The sequence below is a fragment of the Xyrauchen texanus genome, chromosome 42, assembly GCF_025860055.1.
Source record: "Xyrauchen texanus isolate HMW12.3.18 chromosome 42, RBS_HiC_50CHRs, whole genome shotgun sequence".
NCBI lineage: Eukaryota > Metazoa > Chordata > Actinopteri > Cypriniformes > Catostomidae > Xyrauchen > Xyrauchen texanus.
The window spans coordinates 31,325,614-31,333,063 of record NC_068317.1 but is presented as its reverse complement, the minus strand read 5'-3'; the positions used below and the strand labels follow the sequence as shown (position 1 = coordinate 31,333,063).

At 41.1% G+C, this 7,450-nt stretch overlaps 1 pseudogene; it reads left to right on the top strand.

The window, feature by feature from the left end:
- The first annotated feature begins 2,118 nt into the window (after positions 1 to 2,118).
- LOC127635044 (uncharacterized) lies at positions 2,119 to 6,895 on the top strand (annotated as a pseudogene).
- Positions 6,896 to 7,450: the final 555 nt, after the last annotated feature.

The window sequence follows — 7,450 nt, the reverse complement described above, 5'->3', positions numbered from 1 at the left end:
TCCAGGGGCCAGACATGAAGATTTCAGAGGTCTGGGCGCGGGTGCCCCGTCCCTGAGTGAGGAGGTCCTGCCTCAGGGGCTGTAACAAGGAGCATGAGATCCAAGAACCAAGTCTGAGTGGGCCAGTAAGGTGCCACGAGAGTGACCAGTTCCTCGTCCTTCCTGACCTTGCACAAATCTCTGTGGGCTAGAAAGTGGGCTAGAATCAGCCAATCGTCGAGATCGTTGAGGATGCGAATGCCCATTTCCCTTAACAGGGCAAGTGCTGCCTCCACGACTTTTGTGAAGACGTGGGGTGACAGGAACAAGCCAAAGGGGAGGACCTTGTACTGATATGCCCTGTCCCCGAAGGCCAGCCGCAGAGTGGGCCTGTACCGATGTAAAACGAGACGTGGAAGTATGCATACTTCAGGTCTACCGCCAATCATGATGCCGGATGCAAAATGCGTTTCTGCTTCAGCATCTTGAACGAGAATCTTTGCAAATCCCAGTTCAGAACTCGACTGGCCAAGGTCCAAGATTGGCCGCAACCCTCCGCCTTTCTTCGTTACGGTGAAGTAAGGGCTGAAGAACCCTTTCTCTTGGCTGGAGGGACAGGCTCTATCGCATCCTTCTGCAGAAGGACCGCAATCTCCACAAGCATTGCGGCAGCGTTCTCGCCCTTCACCTAGACTGGGCGGGCACACCCAAAGGTGGCAGCCAGTCGAGTCCTTGGTGTCCGACATCGCCAATGCGCTCTCCGAAGCTGCGAACAAAACCTCATCCTGTTCGCTAGCTCTGAAAGAGACGTTAAGCTGGCCCCTGAGGTGAATGAAGGAAAGCCGCGACCGCAACGTTGCAATGGATATGTTATCGCAGTGAGAACACGAACCATCCACGAACGCTGCTTCAAAGTGACTACAGCCCAGACACATGAGGTAATGCTTGTGGTTCTCCGAGGCGGAGAGATAGTGACCGCAACCAGGAATTACACACAGACAGAAAGGCGTCTTTTAAAAGATGCTATCCATCAGTGCGCGCTCTTTTAGAGAAAATATACTCTTTTATTTGCAAGAATATATACTCTTTTAGCTGTCGAAGCGCCCAGGGGCGTACACTGCATCAATCACGCAGAAGGAGAGAAAGCCGCTGAAATGCACTGTATTTCAAACAGCATACGATTCTTCACAGTGAGGTGAATGGAACGGCAGTGGAACTTGCTGCTCAACACCACACGGATCTGAAAAAAAAATCTGAATAAGTGGTTGCGAGCCAGCTCCTTTTATACCCGTATATCTGGTGGAGTGGCATGCAAATTGGAGAACTATTGATTATAGGTTGTTGATTATGAGAAAAGAAACAATATATTTTCCTTTTATTGCACATTCATTTTATAAAAATGTAAGTAGTTTGAGGATAGAGAGACAGACTCGTTTGCATCATTCACAATGCTTCATTGGAGTGGGCGATCGCTAATGTGCTCGTTTCAGTTCTCTGGTTGGTGAACCTTTTTCTACTGGATCATGGGTAATGTAGTTCTTCACAAGTCTGATATTAGAAATATATATATCTTTTTTAAATGAGTTGAAATAACACAGACTGTTGGCTTCAACAGAAGCATATAGCATCGATGAACAACCTCAGATCTCACGGTAGGTCGGTCTTTAAAGTTTTATATGCTATTATTGAAAATAATTTTGTTTATGGAAAAAATGTATGGTATTTTTACTTCCGGAAGCAAACTGTTGTGCTCTGTTTGCATTGGATTTGCATGCTATTGTTTATTAGATATTTGTCTTTCAATAAATTTTTGTCCTGCCTGGAATCTCGTTTTTGCTGTATGATGATGGGTCGAGCTCTCGAGTGGACAGGTGTTCAAAACAAACTGACAATAACTGAAACAGTGATGTGCATGATTGACAGCCTATATATTTGCCTATATTGTATATTTGCTTAAATATTTATTTTTTTTAAACGATTTCACTGTTTAAGCAGTAGTTTGAGTAGTTTTGGAAGAAACATTGCAGACACCAAAAACTGTACAGTAATACATCATACGGTCCTTTTCACGTACTGAAGAGGACTTAATCAGGAAAAGCCTTCCTTATAAATGATACAATAATATCTCAAAACTCTGGTATGTTAGAGCTTGTTCCCAGTGACTCTACATGGAGCCCAGAGTTCATCCAGGAGCTTCTTCCATCTGCTCGGCGTGTTGCTCTGCTCTATCATCTCTCTTACCTGTGTCTGGGGAACTTCCCAAAACTGGAGCGAATCCTCAGAGAGCGAGCTGTAGAAACCCAACTTCTCTTTGGATCATCTGAGGCTCTTTTGTTCAAGGTAAGTCCTCAAATTATCATTACCAGTGATGTCAGGTCAGTTATCAGAGGTGTCCAACTTTACATATCTTACAGATTATTTTTAGATAAGGGACAAAACACTAAATTAATTTGAAATGGATTTATTTGTAGATGAAGGTATCAGCTAACAAACCATGTAAGGGTTTTTATAAAAATGCTTTTTTCTGAAAGTGTATGTTTATTCACTTCACAAATAACATGTTACTGTCATTTGATCTTACTGAATTTGATTCATTCAACAAGAGTGTTCAATCTTTAATTATTAATAATAGTAAAGGATTTCAGAAATAAAATACATTCTATACATTTATTTCTATTTTCAGACCATTATGAAAATTCTGACGGAGTTGACAAAATTTTCCATCTTAACCATGTGTTGTACACTGGAGCATTTCATTTTTTTCCTATTTTCAAGTTGCCTTTGTAACCTAAACTAAAGTGTCAAAGTTTATCCCATAGAAATGATCATAATGGGAATGATGGAGCTGACATGTTCATGCTGTGACCACAGAGACTTAAACATTGATTGTTTAAAATATTACAAATGATTAATCTTACCAGACCACGTGTCCTACTGCTACACCACCATGAGCAAGAAGTGTGAAAGGGGTACTCGGAGTTACAGCTAACATGACATTATAAGAGTTGATGCAAAGTGAGGACACGACTTTGATAGACAGTTTTTATGGAAAGATTCATTTAAAGTTTACTTTATATCGTACAGATACCTTCCTTTCATTTGATATTCATTTTTATGAATTTATTGCATTTTTAAACACTTTTTTTGGCAGTTTAATATTGTGACCTCTTGCTGAGACAGGAGGGGGTGGGAGCTAGTGACTCGCGCTCCGTGACTGGAGAGTCTTCACAGGCACCACACTTCCGTGTTTATTAATGGGAGAAATATTATTTCTACTGGTACTGGTTGGTGGAGACGGAAGGATTGTGGGTGCTTTGGATGTTTTTTGGCCAATTTGGAGCACTTGGAGCCTTTTGGAGAGTTGATGTAGCAGAAACAGTCAAAGTAGTAAGGGAAGTATGCCATTGCGAAGACAAACTGTGGCTTGGGCGAAAGGTGTTTTCCAGTCTGCCTAGCTGCAGACTGGACTTCCCCTAACACCTTTGCCAGGTTTCATAACTTAGTTTCATCTTTCTAAGACTATGTCAATTACTTTCAGCTACCCTATTGGCTAGACATGGCCTTGTGCATGCAAATCAGTAACACGATGCGATAAGACACATTTTCCCATAGCATCAGCTTCTGGCGTAGCGTCTTGTTCCCTCCTGTCAGGGAACCAGGATAACAGTTGTAACAGCACATAGTAAAACTTTACTCCCTAAATTTTATTTAAACAATCAATGGCTTAACCTTTTCTGTGTAAAGTTATCTGCAGTTCCCCTTCTGTCACTCACTTGAAGTTGTGTCAAATGTAGTGACACAAGGGCTCTTTCTTGAGAGCCTTGTGTACCTCTGAACTTTAGAAAAGGCCATTGAGAAATTGGCAGACAGAATTTGCACGTCCCGTCCCCGGACATACGGGTATAAAGGGAAGCGGGCGTGCGTCTGTCAGTCAGATTTTTTCTTCAGAGCCGAGCAGTTGTGCAGCAGCAAGCTGAGTCTCACTACTGTTCCACTCACCTTTGTTGGTGAAGCACTGCTGTTGGATCTATGGTGCATCAACAGCAGCTTTCTCCTTCTCCTAAAGTGAATGCCACTTCAGCTGCCCCCGCATTGCTAGTTCTTCCCACGGGATTGAGGATGGCTTGGCTCTTTAAGGAGGCGATTTAGGGATGGCAGCGGGCTCTGTTTCGCCAGGTAAATCCCTATGAACCACCAAGTGCCCTGTACTGGGTTATGGCTCCACAGGCTTAATTCCCTCTTCAGGCAACTCCCTTTGATTAATTTTCTGCAGAATGGTCCCCCTGTCTGCGGACCCCCGTCTCCCTTAGGCAGTCCCTCTGCCCCCGGTTGCTTTGTTTTGTAGAGCTCCTCCCTCATCAGGTAGGACCTGCCACCACACCACTCCCACGTGTGGCTTGACAACCCATGTGGTGTATTGGCCACATATCACCTCCCTCTAGTCTGGGCAGGATGTGGTCTCCGCGGGGTCTTTTCTCCCTGAGAGAATGGGATCAGGAAAGATCGCCTTTCCCGACGCATTTCATAACGTTAAGATAAAGCCACTTTAGAAAAAAAGGTGATGATGGTCATGTAGCACCTGTTCCCCCCTTATGGGTGCTGGGAATCTAAGGTCGGTATGTGCCATGTATCTGTATCTTTTTTCTGGGGCCGTTGGGGAGGGTTATGTGCGGCCGATACTGTTACTTCTAGCACGCCGCAGCCTGCTTGCACCTGTGTCAGCAATTCACATAACACGGTCTAGTGCATGTCGCTTTGAAATGGGACCCCTTGTGTCAATACATTCAATAAAACAGCTTTCCTAATTCATGTACACAAATGCATTTGGCAAACTTTATTGAACTTTATTCAGATCTATCTTTGACTTTGTTAAAGTATGATTCTTGTGAATATTGGATCTCAAAATGTGGTTGCTGTTTTTTAGTGCATGGGTACGAGCTCCAACCTGGTGTCCTCACTGTTTTCCATGCTGATACTAGCTGTTGAAAAGAACAAACCCACTTTGGCTGTGAAGTTTCTGGAAAAAGCACGATCATGGATCAATGACATTGTTAGGGATGTGGATGAGATGGTGAAAAGGTAAAATGTTAGTCATATTTTATTATTGGTAGGCTTAATCAAATGTAAATTGGTCTTGAGTAGTCATTGATGAATTTGTAATATCTGAAACACTTTCAACACGAGACGTTACTAATAAGCACAATGAAGCTGATTAGCACCATATGTCAGGCCATTATACACAATTATATGCTATAATCACACAAGTCTAGAGCTGTACCAATTCATTGTATTTGATGATTATGTGAAATATGCCTTTCAGGTATGATGAGCAAAACCGAAAGGTAGCTTCATGCACCAGTGATGTGATTACTGAGAAGAAGGAGACAGAAAATCAACTAACAGAACAATCTCAGATGATCAAGAATCTGGAAACATTTTTGGCCAATCTCGAGAAGAAGCTGAGAGAAAACGAGGAGTCTGTACAGGAAATAGACAAAAAGATGAAAAAAACGCTGAGCTGCAGAATCACATCAGAGATTCTTCTAAAACAAGCCATGGTCTGGGTATCCTGGCCGCCCTAGTGCCATTTATTGGACTCATTATTAAATCCATTCATGATACTGCGACTGCACCTGGTGTTGCTGCTAAAACTCAAGCTCTTTCAGCTGAAGTATCTCGTCTGACCTCTGAAAAGACCTGTCTGAAAAACTTAGATTGGCAGATCTCTGTCCAACTGACCGAACAGCAGCTGAAATTGGCCACTTCTAAAATAGAGCTGGGTGAGAGTCTTTCTCTTGCTTGTATGGATCGAACACTTTCATGCTAAACCTTTAATTTATGAAGAATCTACGATCATGCTTTTTACTGTCTGCAGTCTGATCTCTTTCTCTTGTTTCTCAAGGTGTAATTCCCGACCCTGTTCACTTGAAAGACATCCAAAAGCACCTTTCGCAAATCCAAAAAATTCTGATTCAACTTAAAGGTTTCTGGGAGAAAGTGGGTACTTTGCTGGATACGCTTGGAAAAACAACCTTTGTTGGGGAAGACCTCATTGAAGACCTTGAAGACCTGAAGGAGGATTTTGTCAAATCTATTAAAATAGCAACAGAGGTAATCCAGATATTAACATTAGTTAATAATTGTTCCCATTTCATGTTGGAAGAGAAGTGGAATCTTGCAAAGCTTCAGTATGTTCAAACAAGGGTTGCTTAAGCTGTGTCCGAAATCGCACCAGGTTCCCTATATAGTGCACTTTAAAGGGTCTTGGCCATTCAACTTTTTGACATGTTGTCAAATGATAAAAATAAAACATAGAAACTTACTGAAATACTGTATAGATAATGAGTAATTGATGAACTCTGCTTAATGGCAAATGTTTCATGTGTCTCAACTGACTAATTCATGCAGATAAGATTGTACTTTGTAATTATTATTTGGTGGAAACGTGGCCCAGCTTGGATAGGAGACTTTAGAGATGCTAAAAAGTTCATATGTGTGATTCTTGTATTTATTTTATTCATTCTCTTATTTCTAATCATTAAGAACAAATCGGGTATTTCCACACTACAGTATATAGTGTTTACTTTATAGGGAATAGTGAACAAGTGAGTGATTTCGGGCACAGTATGAGTTTATTTCAGTTTCTTTAATTCTCATCACTAGTGTCAGAAATGTTTTGATTAATCTCTTTGAAATCTTTCAGTGTTGGAAAACATTTGGTGAATCCTGTCAAAGAGCCCATGGCATGTTCAGCATGGAGTCTCGGGATGCGTATATGTTCCTGGAGACCGATCCGTCTTCACTTTCACCAGACCAATGGAAAGAGCAGTACGAGTGTATCATGGACAAGCTGAAGAACATCAGTCCTGAAACCCCATGTGTGCAGGAACCAAACACAGCTGCCATTACTGAATAATATACAGATGCTTCTGTTCACACTTCTCAACTGGTGGGTCTCAGGTCTCTTTTGATAGAGTTGGAAAAACAGCAGGAAAAACAATGTTAAATTAACATAATAATAATATTATAATAAACATATTTGTGACTGTGTTGGGTTGCCATGATGTCTAAATAAAAATCTAAATGACTAAATGTGTCCTGTATCAAACAGTTGAGAAGCACAGCTTTTCTAGATCATTTTTATTAAGCTAAAGCTTTTCCACTGCTCAGAATTACATACACATGTCAGAAAAAGCTTCTGTTTCTGAATTATATTTTTGAATTTCTTTGCGTTTCACAATGGCATTGGATCAACAATGGCTTTTTAAAGTTCGATGCATGAAATCAGAATGAATAATTCTTCATATTATTTAGCATTGCCACATGATTTTAAGAATGTATCATAAAAAAGACCTTTCATAATAGCCAAATCATCCATTCAAATAAAATTATGACATTATACTATATTGAAACTATTATATCCTTTGACAGCGATTCAAAAGTAACAAGACCACTCATTAAAACAACATCA